The 14,865-nt window shown below is 44.4% G+C and overlaps 1 pseudogene; it reads left to right on the top strand.

Annotated features, from left to right (window-relative positions):
• The first annotated feature begins 10,838 nt into the window (after nucleotides 1-10,838).
• LOC131511509 (ATP synthase subunit ATP5MJ, mitochondrial-like) lies at nucleotides 10,839-11,236 on the top strand (annotated as a pseudogene).
• The last annotated feature ends 3,629 nt before the right edge of the window (nucleotides 11,237-14,865 follow it).

Genomic DNA, 14,865 nt, shown 5'->3' with positions numbered 1-14,865 from the left:
ATCAATCACACATAGTAGGTCATACATAAATATTTGATAAATGAGGGAACGAAGCCTCTTAGAGAGGAAGCTCACATCCTTACGTCAATGATAGACTGCTTAAATGCCAATCGGCATAGTTACATTCCTGATTGTTTCTTACAGAATGTGAATTCCATGCAACTATTCAACCCTACTCTAAATCTGAGACAAAAAAAGTATGTCGATTCTCATTTCCCAATGGGGCTGCAAAAAAAAAAAAAAAAGAAAAGAAAACAAAAGAAAAGAAAAGGATTAAATAGGGTGACTTTCCTGAAACCTAGACCAGTTTGTGTTCCACCTCCTTGCCTAAAATGAATTATAATCACCTAAGGGTAATCACTTGTTTAAATAACATAATTAAATTCATGATTTCTGAATGGGGAGTTTTTGGTTACCAGTAACAAAAAATGCATATCACCAATTCAAAAATGTTTGATAATAGGAAACATTTATTATCTCTCATTTAGAAAAATATCTAGAGAAAGCACAGCCCCAGGCTGGTTCAATTGGCCTCTTCATGATGTCATCAAGCATCTAAATTCCTTACCTCTTCTTCCCTTTTATCCTCAACATGTCAGACTAATGGCCCTCATGGTTGTAGCATGGCTGCCATAATTCCAGGCATCACACACTGGGGCAGAGACTTGCGATGTGAGGACCAGTTGCATTCTTCTACCTGGGTACACAGAAAGACTACATTTCCCAGTTTCCCATGTTGTTAGTTGAGGGCATATGACTAGATTCTGGCCAATGGGATATGGACCAAAGGACTGAGTTTGTGCAATTGCCCACCCTCTTGCTTCCCCTTCTCCAAGGAATAGATGTGGCAGCATCACAAGTGGGAAGGAACCTGGATCCCTGAGTCTGCACTTGAGGAGAGCCTCTGACTTGCTAAACAAGATGTAAAGGTATATGAGGCTAGGCCACTGAAGTCTTGGACTGGTTCATTATAGGAACTATCCTGAACTTCCTGCAGACTTAGTAATATCCAGCAGAAGGAGAGAGGGGGTATCTTCCCTGAGTGATGGGTTCCTGACATAGGGGCTCAGTCAGCAAGGAAAAGGGGATGAGTGGGAGAAGCAATCACAACCTCTGCTAGACTCCACTTCCAGCTGGACTCTTTATGGTACCTAAGAATTCCCTGTGTCCCTCGTTAGTCCTCTGGGTCTGCCCACGGACTGTTGCCAGCCTTGTTCTCACTTCTCAAACCTCCCATTGGCCCTGCCTGCCCACCCTCAGGATGGCCCTGCACTCTGGCCCGCAGGGGGCTGCCTACCAGATTCATTTGGCTTCCTGCAGCCAAACCTCCAGCCCCACCCATGTCTTCCCTGAGCTCACTGGCCCTCCATCCTGCATCCCTTACCTCCCCCTTTTAGAGACCCTGCTCTAACAAAATCTTCCCTTTCCTGTAGTTTCAGAAACGATTTTCCTCACTACTGACTGTTTCCATCAGCACTTAAACATGATCACATTCTCATATTAAAAATAAAATCTCCTGAACAACATGTAGCCACTGCCCTCTTTTTCCCTTCCTTCCATACCAGATTTTTTGAAAGAGTTGCCTATGCTCAGTCTCCACTCCCTCCTGTCATTAGCTCCACTGCCCCCTGCAGCCTGGGGCCTCATCATTGTTATACCCAACCTGATCTCATACAATTTCTTATGATTGCCTTGTCACTAAATCCAGTGGACACATCCCCTTCTTGTGTCAGTTTTGTAGGGCTGCTGTAACAAATTGCCACGAATAACGGGTGTCTTAAAACAACAGGAATTTAATCTCTCACAGCTCTGGAGGCCAGAAGTCCAAAATCAAAGTGTCAGCAGGGCCATGCTCTTCCGAAGGCTCTGGAAAAAGATCCCTCCTTGTCTCTTCTAGCTTTTGGTAGTTGCCAGCACTTTTTGGTGCTTGGCTAGTAGCTGCATCACTCCAATCTCTGTCTCTGTATCCATATAGCCTTCCTTGTGTTTCTTGGTACACAAATTTCCCTTTTCTTAGAAGGACACTAGCCATTGGATTAGGGCCCACCCTAGAATCTAGTAGGACGGCATCTTAACCTGACTACATCTACAAAGACTCTACTTCCAAATAAGGTCAATTCACAGGGTGTTAAGTCCTCAAGATATTTGCGGGGTGGGGGGGGGGGCACAATTCAAACCCACAACACTTTCATATCTAACTTGACCTGGCCCTGTTTCTTCTCTCCTTGAGACATCATCTATTCCTGGTCTTCCTTGGACCTCTCTGAAATCTGTTTCTCACATTCCTTCTTGGTCTTCTCTTCCTCTGTCTACCCTTCTGACATTGGTGTCTCTCCGGGCTTTCCATAGGCCCCTTCCTTTTCTAACTTACCTGGAAAATCCCAACCAATCCTGTGGCTCCAATGACCACTTGCAGACTGACCCACATGTACAAAAGCTCACAAAGCCAAAACATGTTCAGTTGAAGGTCCCACACCAAAAATCCATCGTTTTCATCCAACCGGCTCCACCATGCACGCGGTCTCCTGAATGGGCCTCCATTCCTGATCACTGAGCCTTCCCCCTCTATCACTCCCCACTGCCATCGAGGCCTGTCGAGTCTATCTCCCAAATACCTCTCCCCACACGGCAACGGTTCTATAAGAGATTTCTCATAGTCTCCCTGTCCTCGGCTCTTATCAATACTTTCACATTAAATACTTTGATTGTCCTTATCACCTTCAGAATAAATTCCAAACTCTTTAGCTTGACTTATAAGGCCCTCCATGATCCGGCTCTCCCTACCCCTAGACTCATCTCTCCATATTCTACTCTCATATGTGTGTACTCTGGCTGATACAAATGCCACAGACTGAATGTTTGTGTCCCTCCCAACACCAAAGTCGTATGTTTATACCTCATCCCCAGTGTGATGGTGTTTGGCTATGAGGTCTTTAGGAGGTGATTAGGTCATGAAGCTGGAGCCCTCATGAATGGGATTGGTGACCTTATAAAAGGGACCCCAGAGAGCTCCCTGCCTTGCTGCCATGTGAGGACACCAAAAGAAGACAGCCAGCCTTGAACCAGGAAGCTGTACTCACCATTCACCAAAAGTGCTAGCACCTTGACCTTGGACTTCCAGCCACCAGAACTGTGAAAAATAAATGTCTGTTTTTTGCGTGCCACCCAGCCTATGCTTTTCTGTCATGGCAACCTGAGTGGACAAAGACTGCAAAACCATCTGCACTTTGCCCCCTGGTCTTTGTTTATGCTTATTCCTCGCCTGGAATATTCTCTCCTGCCCTTTTGGCTGCCCACATCACACTTAATGTTTCCTGTTCATTCGGTAAATATCTATTGAGTACCTACCATGTGCCATGAACTATTTCAGGCACTGAGGACAGAGTAGGAAAAAAAAGAGAAAAGAATCTAAATTTATGGTTGAGGGAAGCAGACATGAAGCATAAACAAGCAAACATGTAGAGTGTGTCAGATGGTGATACGTGCTGTAAAAAAATTCAGCAGGCTCTGGGGATAGGGTGTACGAGAGGGTGGCGGTTAGGTTTTTCAATAAGGTGGGCATGAGAGTCCTCGCTGAGAAGACAACATTTAAGCTCTGCACGTACCTTGCTTCCTCCAGTAAGCCTTCTGGAAATTTTCCAAGTCCAGGTTAAGTGCCATTTTTATGAGCTTCCATGCAGTCTCTAGCTCCATCACAGCACTTAACATGCTATATTTTCCAGTCGATTTGGGAGTATCACCTGCAAAGTGCGGGGCAGGGAATGAGTCTGTATATATTGTATCTCACCAGCTTCTTGTGGATGTTCATTACATGTGTCTTGAGCCAATAAATGAATTGACAGTCACATCATTTACGAGTCATGTGAAGAATTTAAATAGTATTTATAATCATGTTGCATTTGACAGAGTGGTCTCTCACCTGCCGTCTCACCTCAGACAGGCAGTTATCATTGTCTTTGTCCCCTTTTAGCAGCAACTCGGAAAGATTACGTTTCTTGCCCAAGATGCCACAATAAGAGGAAACTCCAGTTCAATCTGACCTCTTACATCTCTAGAACCAATGGGCTTTCCAGAAAAACAAAAACCACTGCATTCTTGAATCATGTTCTGTGAAAACACAAGCCACTAATTCAAGTGCATTAAACATCCTCAGCCAAAGTACATTCAATTTTTATCATGAAAAGATCTCTGCTCCTCCCTGGGTTCCCATATTCCCATCTCCCGAGAAAACTCTCGCCAAATGGCTAAAGCCAACACATCAACCCAAAGGTAAAACCCTCTAGGATTCCTTTATGTAGCCACTGCCTGGTATGCCCCATTCTCACACTGTTTTCCAGAATGTTTACTGTCCTTCTCCAAGTACACATTAAGCAGATCCATTTGGACAACCACAGAGCGGGGATCAATTGAAGTACTCTCTTCTCTGGCACTTTGGAGCTGATGTTGCCTTTTTGATGTGTTAATTAAAACATGTGGGGTTCATAAAAGCTGCAGGCAGAATTGCAGGCAGGAGTCAATTAGCAATAATTCATATCCTCTATTCATGGCCTGCCACCCCACTGATAAAGTGTCACTCCATTTGGACACAAAGAACAGAGAAGGGGATTGGGAAAAAAAAAAAAAAAAAAATTACCATTTAACCAAAACTCTACACTGGGAGAAGGGCAGGCGGGTGGGCCCCAAAGAGCAGTGATTGAGTCTCCAAGGACTGAAGGATCACCTAATGGGGAAGTGAACGCAAGCTCCCCTCCCTTCCACGTGGTGACGTGAGTTGCAGGCGGGGTGGGACAGTTCTTGGTAGTTTTCCACTTGCTGCTCACAAGTTCTTACCCTCTTTGGTTCTTTGTCACTTGGCCCCATAAAAAAACGCCCACTTCGGGGAACTTGAACGCTTGCTCATGCCACCCACCAACCCAGTGGCATGTGGGGATGAGGGTTACAAGTTCACATACCCTTCCCTTTTGTTTTCTTGTGCTTCTTTCTGCCTAAGCACCTCGAAACAGGCCGAACGGTTGTCGTTGCCACGTGACTTTGTACTGGTGGTTTCCTTGCTCCCTCTCATTCTTGAGGGCCGTGGGGAGTGGGGGAGAGTTAACTGTTTGAGACATGGTTCCCAGGGTGAGTAGGCACACACAAGAGTGAGCCAGGATGCTTTGAAATGAGCCGCTTTGTCATTGAAGGGGCTTTGTCATCGAAGGGCTTATTTCCGCCCTGAAGTACTTCCTTGCAGTTGAATAGATAGTGAGAAGGATAAACACTCATCTTTCTAGGGGGAGTACAGTTCTGTCAGGAAAGCTGGAAAATTCTTCTGTAAGTGCAATCATTTAGGGGAGAACAGAGACAAGTGCCCTAATTCTAGTAACTAGGGAGAACTGAATGGCTCACATGTTCTCACCTTCACCCCTGCCTTTGTGGAAGGTTCCTGCTGCTTATGCTCCACTCCTGTTCCCTCTCAAGGAGGAAATTGTTAACCCTTCAATCCCTCTCCCACATCCGATGCAGATGGCTTCAACAGCTGGACGCCTTTGAAAAAAATGACTTTCATCATGACGAAAACATATTACTTGCAAACAGAGCTGAGAGAAAAAAAAACATATTCTGTGATCATTCTTCCTTTGGGTTTCTGAAAAGTGAGGAAAGTTTTCAGGAAAAAAAAAAAAGCCATAAAGTTGTCTGAGGATGAACTCAACATAGATGAGGGAAGACAGCCATTAAGATAAAATAAATTAGAGAATGAGAAACCATTATGATACTCCACTGTCTCTTTTCAGGAGGGTTTTTTTTTTCCAGAAACTATTAAAACATCTAATAAAAACAAAATGTTTTAAGTTATGAGTGGCTTTTCAGGAAAGTATCCCTTTGCCTCAAGTGTGACTAACCAAAAACATGCAAGTAAGATAAATCTGTGTGAAAGAAAGAAGTGGACGAAAGTGAATTACTGACCTTGGCTAGAGATTAATCTCAAGGGTTGTACTGAACCATCATTCCTGGTGATTGTGGACAAAGTCTCTGGAAGTGTAGGTGTCCTCACCTCGGGAATGGGGGAGCAGGGGCGAGGGCAGAATGCCGCAGATTTGTGCGCTGGGTTCAAATCCAGGCCGAGTCATTTCCTAGTCCAGTATGCTTTGGACAAATTACTCAACTTCTCTACCCTGAGTTCTCGCCTCTGTAGAATGGGAATAATAATAGTACTGCCTCATCCATCACAATGTGTTGAGCAGATTAAAAGATAAAATGCTTAGAGATACAAACTGCTTAGTATAGCGTCAGAAAAATGACTAACGGTTGCACAACACACACAATGAACGTTTCCCCGTATGTGCAAAGACTTGATGCTAAAGGACGCAGTTCAAGGTATTCCCGTGTGGAAGTGTGTTCAACCTGGGCTAAAACCCAGATGAAACAGTATTCGCAAAGTCCGCTGGCAAACTTTCATGGTGTCAGCTCACATAGCACAGTGCTCAGGGATGGGGAGAGAGTACCATGGACTGGATTTTGCCCATCCCCCAATTTATATGTGGAAGCCCTACCCCTCCAGTGTAAGTATATTTGGAGACAGGGCTTTTAGGAGGCAAAATAAATTAAGTCATATGGGTGGGATCCTATTATGATAAGGATCAGTGGTCTTCTAAGAAGAGGAGGAGAGAGAGGTCTCTTTCTCCAAGGGCACCAAGGAATTTGAACTTGAAAAGCCACGTGAAGGTAAAGCAAGAAGGCAGCCGTCCACAAGCCAGGAAGAGAGTTCTCACCGGAAACAGAATCAGCCAGCACCTGACTCTTGGAATTCCCAGGCTCCAGAATGGAGAAATAATTTTTGTTGTCATTTAAGTCACCCAAACTGTAGTACCTGGTTGTGGGAGCCTGAAATGATGAAGACAGAGAATAAGATGCCATTTTTTTCTTTCCCTGAGACCAGAAAATTTAAAAATGTGCCTTCAAGGACAGAGAATGCCCTGTCCTAGCCTTGAAAGACGGTCAAGTGTGCATAAAACAAAGAATTGGTTTCATCTCATTTTGAAAGAAATACATCCAATCCTATTTTTCAGGGTAAGTAACTTCCAAATGGGGAAAAACCTTCACCTCCCATTGGAGAGGCATGCTTCACCCACCAGTTAGTTGGGGAACATGTTTTGCTGCGCAATTCAAACCTTTAGGCAGGTTTAAGTGAGAAATCTATGTCAATGACTTTTGTGAAAAAAAAAAAAAAGAAAACAAAAACAAAAAACTCCTTGAAACTAGAAGGTTCAGTGCTCTCTTGACAAGCATTTCTGCAAATGATTCACAAGTCTGAAGACAGATGTTATCATCAGTTATTAACATCATTTCCCCAGGGAGTGGGCAGTGTCCCAAGAGAGATAAAAATGTAGACAGAGGATGAGTAAATCCTGAGACATTCTAGTAATTTCTGCGGAAATGAGGTAGATGGCCATGGTTCTGCCTCTTTGCCAGCCCTACCCTAAGCAAATTGCTGCACAGCCCTCAAAAGTGGGGATGCTGTAGGACAGCGGCAAAGGAACCAGGCTGGGATTCAGGAGATCCGGGGCAAATCCATTAGCTCAGTGACTATTCATTGAAGGCCAACTATGCATTATGGTAAAGTGGTGAGATTCAGAGACTGGAGCCAGACTACCAGGTCAAGTCCAGCCCTGCCCTTCACCAGGGTGATGGGGCCTTGGGCTAGTCAGTCTTCTCCTGCCTTAGTTTCCCCAGTTGATGGGTTGGACTGAGAACAGGGCCTGAATGTCGTAAGTATGTGTTTGCAGTTATCATTGTTGCTACATGGGTCGGGGTCCATCCCAGCTCCTGGCATCAACAACCCCCTTCTGATACTTCATAGTTCTGTGTGACCTTCAGCAAGATCCTGAACTTGTATGTGCATCAGTTTCCCCATCTGTAAAAAGGAGACAGCAGTGCCTGCCTCACGGGATTCTATGAGTTAGTGAAATAAAATATGCAAAATGCATGGTGTAAAATAATTGCTCAGGAAATGTTTTTCTTATTAATAATGGTTAATTTTCTTTTTTCCTTGACTTTCAGCTCCTCCACTCCCCCCTGCCCCCCACCGCCAGCCACCACCACTTCATTATTTACCATGGAGAATCCTCAGCCTCGACCACAGGCAAACCCTGATAATACTTACGGGCGAGAAACGTTGCTATGTTCTCTCTCTATGGACTTTCTCTCTTTGATCATTTGTGGTCAGGGTCTTAAACACACAGCACATAGTAGAAGTCAAAATAATTGTCTAAATCAGGGGTCCGAAAGCTTTTTCTATACCAGGTAGTAAATACTTTTGGCTTTGCCAGCCATACGATCTCTGTCACGATTACTCAACTCTGCTGTCATAGCATAAAAGCAGCCTTAGACAATTTGTAAATGCATGAAAATGGCTGCGTTCCAATAAAACTTTATTTACAAAAGACAGGCAGTGGGCTGGAATTGTCCTGTGAGCTGTTACTTTGCTGGCCCCCTGATCTTAATCTAGCCACTCAGCAAATACATACTGTGCACCTCGTATGTGACAGGCACCGTCCTAAGTGCTGGGGATACAGCTGTCAATGAAACAAAGCCCTTGCCAAAACCGAGCTCAAGTCATATTTAAAAAGCATTTGTTACTGTCTATTTCCCACAATGAAGCGACCAAGTAAAGACAGTTTTCCAAAAAGGGAGGGATCATTTGTGTAAGATGCTGTTAACCGTTTGGATAAGCTGAGAACTGGGAATTGGCCATTGGATTTGGCAACAAAGAGGTCATCAGGTGATAAGAGCAGTTTCCATGGAATGGTGGGGACAGAAGCCTGACTGGAGTGAACTCAAGATGGACAGGAGGCAAGGGGGTGGGAACCATGTGGACAGGGAGGAAGGAGAAGCACAGAAGCGAAGTGGTAGGTGGAGGGGACTCGGACTCAGGCTCAAGGAAGGGGGTTGTTGTTGCTGCTGCTGTTCTAAAAATGAGGCGATCCAAGCATGCCTGCACAGAGAATGATCCAAAAGAGAGGGACAGTGGGATGTTATGACACAGGTGAGAAGGAGAAGTGGTGTTCTCGGGCGATGTTCCAGACTGGCAAGAGGGCAGGGTCCCCAGTACCCAGCTGAGGGCGGGCCTCTGCCAGGAGCAGGTGCAGTTCGCCCCTGGTAACAGGAAGGAAGACAGAGCAAAGGATACAGATTCAGTTCCAGGAGAATGATACAGTCCTTTTTTTTTCCCCCACTCAAATCAGAAGCACTATCTGCAGATGATAACAAGAAGGGGAGGAAGTTCTGAGGAGAGATAAGAACATTCAGAACGGTCATCTCCAAGGGTGGGAGACTGTAGGGATCTGCGACACAGAATCAGCTTGCCAAGCGGTGCTGAGGTCCCTTATGGGGGGTGACCAGCCAGCAGGCTGGCGTGTTTCTCCAGCCACTGCCCCTCCTGGGAAGAGTTTTCCCACTAGGATCCTCGCTAGGCCTCTGGCCAGCCTACGGAATGAGTCCTTTCAGGTTGTTTGTCTACTTCTGGTGCAATCGCCAGAGTCCAAGGGGATGGCCTCCAGGGCACGAATCATAGCCTATTCTGTCCATATAACAGTCCGGCTCTGTGAGGGGCTGTATGTTGGGTGGGGGTAGTTTCCCTAGAGTGCCCTGTGGGCATCATCCCCTACAAGGGGGCCAAGGCACTGAATAATGGTCTGTGGTTAGGCCTGGACAGATTCACTTGGTATCAGGTGGCCATGACTTTTTTTTTTTCTAAATGTTTATTTATATTTGAAAGAGAGAGTTGGGGGAGAGCGGGGGAGGGGCAGAGAGAGAATCCGAAGCAGGCTGTCAGCACAGAGACTGACGCGGGGCTCAAACTCATAAGCCGAAGTCAGATGCTTAACCGAGTGAGCCACCTAGGTGCCAGAAGTGACCTTGACTTTGATGTGACAGTGAAATCCAGGAGTATAATATAATACTCAAAGCGTCCAAGGCACAACATTGCCATATCCCACTCTGTTTTCAAAAGTTCTTGCACATGACCATGAACCCTGTATCTGTAGTGAGAGGCAGTCTAGTTTTGTATCACCATGTTTTCGGTTCTTAATATGTACCAGGCACTATGCTAAAATGTATTATTTCAAGTAGTCCTTAAAACAATACATCGGTAGGAACTATCGTTGTGTCCAAAGTTTGTAAGGCAGTATATCCAAGGTCACTGAGCAGAAAATATCACTAGGGCTGCCAAACCTCTACCACTGGGAGAGACTGAAAATATCCGTGATTCAGTTAGATGTCTCATTTGACTGCAAGTAACAGAAACTCCCAAAATATCAACTTAAACAAATTAAGTGGGGTTTTTTTTCCTAGTGTGAAAAATCCAGTGGTGAGAAGTTCAGGACTGGTAGATAACTGCACCACACCGTCTAGGACTGCAGTTTCTTCTGTCTTTCTGCTTCCCTATCCTTGGTTCGTTGTTACCTCGTGGCTACAAGATGTCAACGCTACCTCCAGCACTGTATCGGCGTTCCAAGCAGAAAACAGGGAAGGACAGAGGACCAAGGTACATGCTAATTTATTCCCCTCACTCCACCTTTTAAAGAGCTTTCCTGGAAGCCCCACCTCACCACATCTACGTTCATCTCATTAGCCAGAACTGCCATAGGATCAACTCGGGCTAAAAATATAGAATTTGGGCTGGATCCATTTCAATCCTAAAAAAAAAAAAAAAATGATGCCGCACTTTCCACTGTTTCTCTAGCGAACCTCTTTGCCAAAACTGCTAAGGCAGTATGCATTCTTTAAGATCAGAAGAGCCAGCTTTCCGAGTCGTTGGCCAGGCAGGTCCGGGCGGCCTGAGCTAGCGGTCTTGTGTCGAGATGCTTCAAAGTCTTGTTTAAAATGTTTGGATTCCCACGAGGCCAAGTTTGCGAGGAGATTTGGGTAGGAATGGGGTTGACGGGCTTTGTTGTTTTTAAAATCAGGACTGCTGATAAAAGAAGTAAAGCTTTGAAAGCTTTGAGTCATGCACCTGCTCTAGGTCGTCATTAACCAACTTTCCCTGGAGCGCACATCGGGCGGACCGTCAGCCTGGCTGTAAATTTCCGCAAGCTCTGTGAGATGGGAATGGGCATTGCGGTACACTTGTAGAAGGCGGCATGAATACATGCCCCTGGGGGAGGCACCACTGCCTGTGCCCATGTTCCTCTGTCAGCGCCCCCCGTGTGCCTGTCCTACTGTGAATAGATCTTTGTAACATAACAGGTACAGTCAGAATCTCACCGAGCCATCTCCTCATTGGAAAACCTAAGGAACTGAAGAACGAATATCTCGATTATCATAGATGTTGGGGATCAGAGCTAGGCAGCCACACTTCTGACATTCAATCAGTGTCTGTTAAACAGGGGGAGAAAAGATTAGAAGAGCCACATGGTTAATATTCTTGGAAGGTTTCTACGCATGTGAAGTGTGGTTATGTCACAGAGAAGCTTCTCCTCATCGTCTTAAGGGAAACACCAAACTTCTTCAGGACAGCTGAGTCACTCCACGAGGAGGAGTATCCAAGACTTTCATCTGCCAAAAACAATCCAACTATCAAAATGCATCCACCAATTTCCCAAGTTATTCCCCAAGGATCTGGAATTTCACAAAAGGGACAGTAACAATTCCATCCAGAGGTCTTTGCACCACTACATGTAGGAGCTAGAAAGACCTCTCTTCTTCCTCCTTCTTCTTGGAAAGAAGACCCCTCTTCTTTCAAGAAGGGACAGAAGAGCTTACACTTCCAAGGAAACAAGATACCTTTAAATCAGTTTACACATGTACCTAGTGGGCTGACCCCAATGTGTGGGTTAATAAGGCTGAGTGGTAGCATCTCGCATTGGGGTGGTACATTTGTTATGATTGATGAGCCAATATTTACACATTATTATTAACTGAAGTCCATACTTTACATTAGGATTCATTCTTTGTGTAGTACATTCTATGGGTTTGAACAAATGTATAATGACATATATCCACCAATATAGTATCATACAGAGTAGTTTAACTGCCCTAAAAATCCCCTGTGTTCCATCTGACTCCTCCCCCCTCTCCCAAACTCTTGACAACCATTTTACTGCCTCCATAGTTTTGCCTTTTCCGGAATGTCACACAGTTGGAGTCAGTATGTAGCCTTCTCAGATTGACTTTCTTGACTTAGCAATATGCATTTAAGTTTTTTCTGTCTTTTCATGGCTTAATAGCTCATTTCTTTTTATCACTGAATATATTCTACTGTCTATATGCACCACAGTTTACTTATCCATTCAACTACTGAAGGATATCTTGCTTGCTTCTACTTTTTGGCAATTATGAATAAAGCTGCTATAAACACCCGTGTGCAGGTTATTATATGAACATAAGTTTTCAACTTTGGGGAAACGCCAAGGAGCACAATTGCTGGGTTGTATGGCAAGAGTATATTAGTTTTATAAGAAACTGTCAAACTGACTTCCAAAATTGCCGTACCATTTTGCATTGCAACCAGCAATAAATGAGAGTTTCTATCGCTCCACATTCTGGCCAGCACTTGGTCCTGTCAATGTCGGTAGTTTATAGCTCGTTCATCCAATAAATATTCAATGTGCACCTAATTAATGCCATGCACAGAGACACTCAGTCTCTTAAGTTGCTTGGAGTTCAGAATACCTGTAGGTTGAAAGTGGAAAGTTTTGAAAAGTTCCGCCTCCTTTTGATCAATAGTTCTTAAACTTTAGTTGGCATCTGAATCACTTGGAGAGCTTGTTAAAACATAGATTGTAATGGGCAAAGGGGGGAGGCAGGGCTCACCTCCAGAGTTTCCGATTCAGTAGATCTGGGATGGGACCCAAGAATTTGTGTTTCTAACAAGTTTCTGGATGCTGTTGCTGCTGCTGTTGGTCCAGGGACCACACCTTGAGCATCACTGCTTCTCACGTGGAAGAAAACTGTCAGATGGGACTGCCACACCCACCTTGGGCATCAGAAAAAACCCTGCCAAACGGGACAACTACAACCTTCACATTAGGCTCTGTTTTAGGACTTCTGAGATGCACCTAACCCATGGGAAAGTTCATGACATCTGTGTTTCGTCTGCCTTTAAAAGATCTCAAGCCTCTCTGAAGGGGTTTAGTTTAATTCCTATAGGAGAACAGAACAGAAAACCGTTTGTTAGGTGCATTGTCACTAAGGGAGAAGCTCTATAGTGGGGAAGCCTAGCATGAGGATCCCTTCTGGAACATCAGGCAGATGTTGTTGTCAGAGGCTGTGCTAATGCATTTTGATGAGCATGACTCATGTTGGGTTTGGTTTTTTTTTTTTTTTTGGTTTGTTTTTGTTTTTGTTTTTGCAGCAGCAGATGCCTCCTCATGCTAGAGCTTGTGCTGAGCTACCAAATACCAGGTGGCCCCAAGACCCTGATTGTTTATGGTTTACTTCGCAAAAGCAATGTCATCTGCAGGACATGCCTGACTATTACCCCCAGAGCCAGGCCATTCCACAGTTCCTTCTTTGGTTCTACCCTTTACAAGTTACATTAAATACAGCCTCTTCTGCACCTCTGGCCTAGGAACCAGCTGCTATTCCAAGGCAATGTTACCCTAGGAAGACACTAGCTGTCATTACTATTTTGTTTGCCAGCATTTTCTAGGCCTGACTGTGCCGCATGTCTTCTCCTTAGTCTTCCCAAAGGCCTCTTCCTGTTAGCATCACCATCCCCAATTTGCAGATGAAGAAACTGAGGTTGAGGTTCAGTGCAGTTGAGACACTCACTCCAGGTCATACAGCTAATAAGTGGCAGAGCCAGAATTCAAACTCAGGTCAGGCTAATATTACAGACCCTCATATAGAAAGGTAGATATGAGCAGAGCTACTAAGATATGGACCTACAAGACAGGAGATAAAGTCTAGAATCAAGAACAAAGACGTTTGTGATACATATCTCCAGTTGGAAGTCTCCTTCCACCTTCAAGTTACCATGGAGCTCTATTCATACCCCTTAGGCAGCACCTCTCTTGGACCATGGATTAATAGAATTATTTGTATTTCATTTGTCTCATCTGATCCAGTCTTGTCCAAAGTTGGCACTGGGAAAAAAGCGTACGTTTAGGAAAAGGGCGGATGGATGAAAACCAGTTAAACTGAGCATATCTAGCACCTAGATCTTGGTTTCTTAAACTGTACTCCAATATAAGGATCCAGTGATCCTCGGAGAAATGGCGGATTCTAGGACTGGAGCAGAAAATATACAAGATGAACCTGAGACATATTGTAGTGCCAGAAACTAAGGAAGTGCTCCCCCAGAAAAGAAGAAAAACAACTTCACAATGAAGGGGGGTTTGTCAAAGGGACACAGGATCCAACGGGAAAAGTTTCCATTGATTAAAACTAGAGCACTTTGAGCAACAAAATAAAGTATTATTGGATTATAATCCAAAAAATAAAATCAATATCCATGAGCTCATAGTGATATTAATAACTGATTGAATAAATAAATAGAAAGAACAGACAAATCTCCAAAGCAGAAGAATCTCATATCAATTGTGTAGATATTCCAACTCTCAAGGCTGTAGGGCATAACTTCCTCCTCCTTAAGAGTGGGCTTTACATAGTGACTTCCTTCCAGAGAGGACAACATGGAGAGAGAGGGGAAAAAATAACTTTTACGGTGAAATCTGACAAATACTCTCCCAGTCAGGTGATTGAGGTCAATACCAACAAGATAAGTCAAGTCAATGCTATGTGCCCTGGATACGACTTGGTAAAAATGACACTTCACCTTTGTGTTCTTCCTCCCCAAAGCCCACGGTCCCAGTCTAATCATGAGAAAAAAACATCAGGTAAATTCCAATTGAGGAGCATTCTACAAAATAACTGACAAGTATTCTC

Source organism: Neofelis nebulosa, chromosome 5 (assembly GCF_028018385.1).
Source record: "Neofelis nebulosa isolate mNeoNeb1 chromosome 5, mNeoNeb1.pri, whole genome shotgun sequence".
NCBI classification, from domain to species: domain Eukaryota; kingdom Metazoa; phylum Chordata; class Mammalia; order Carnivora; family Felidae; genus Neofelis; species Neofelis nebulosa.
This window is presented reverse-complemented; position numbering and strand designations above follow the sequence as displayed.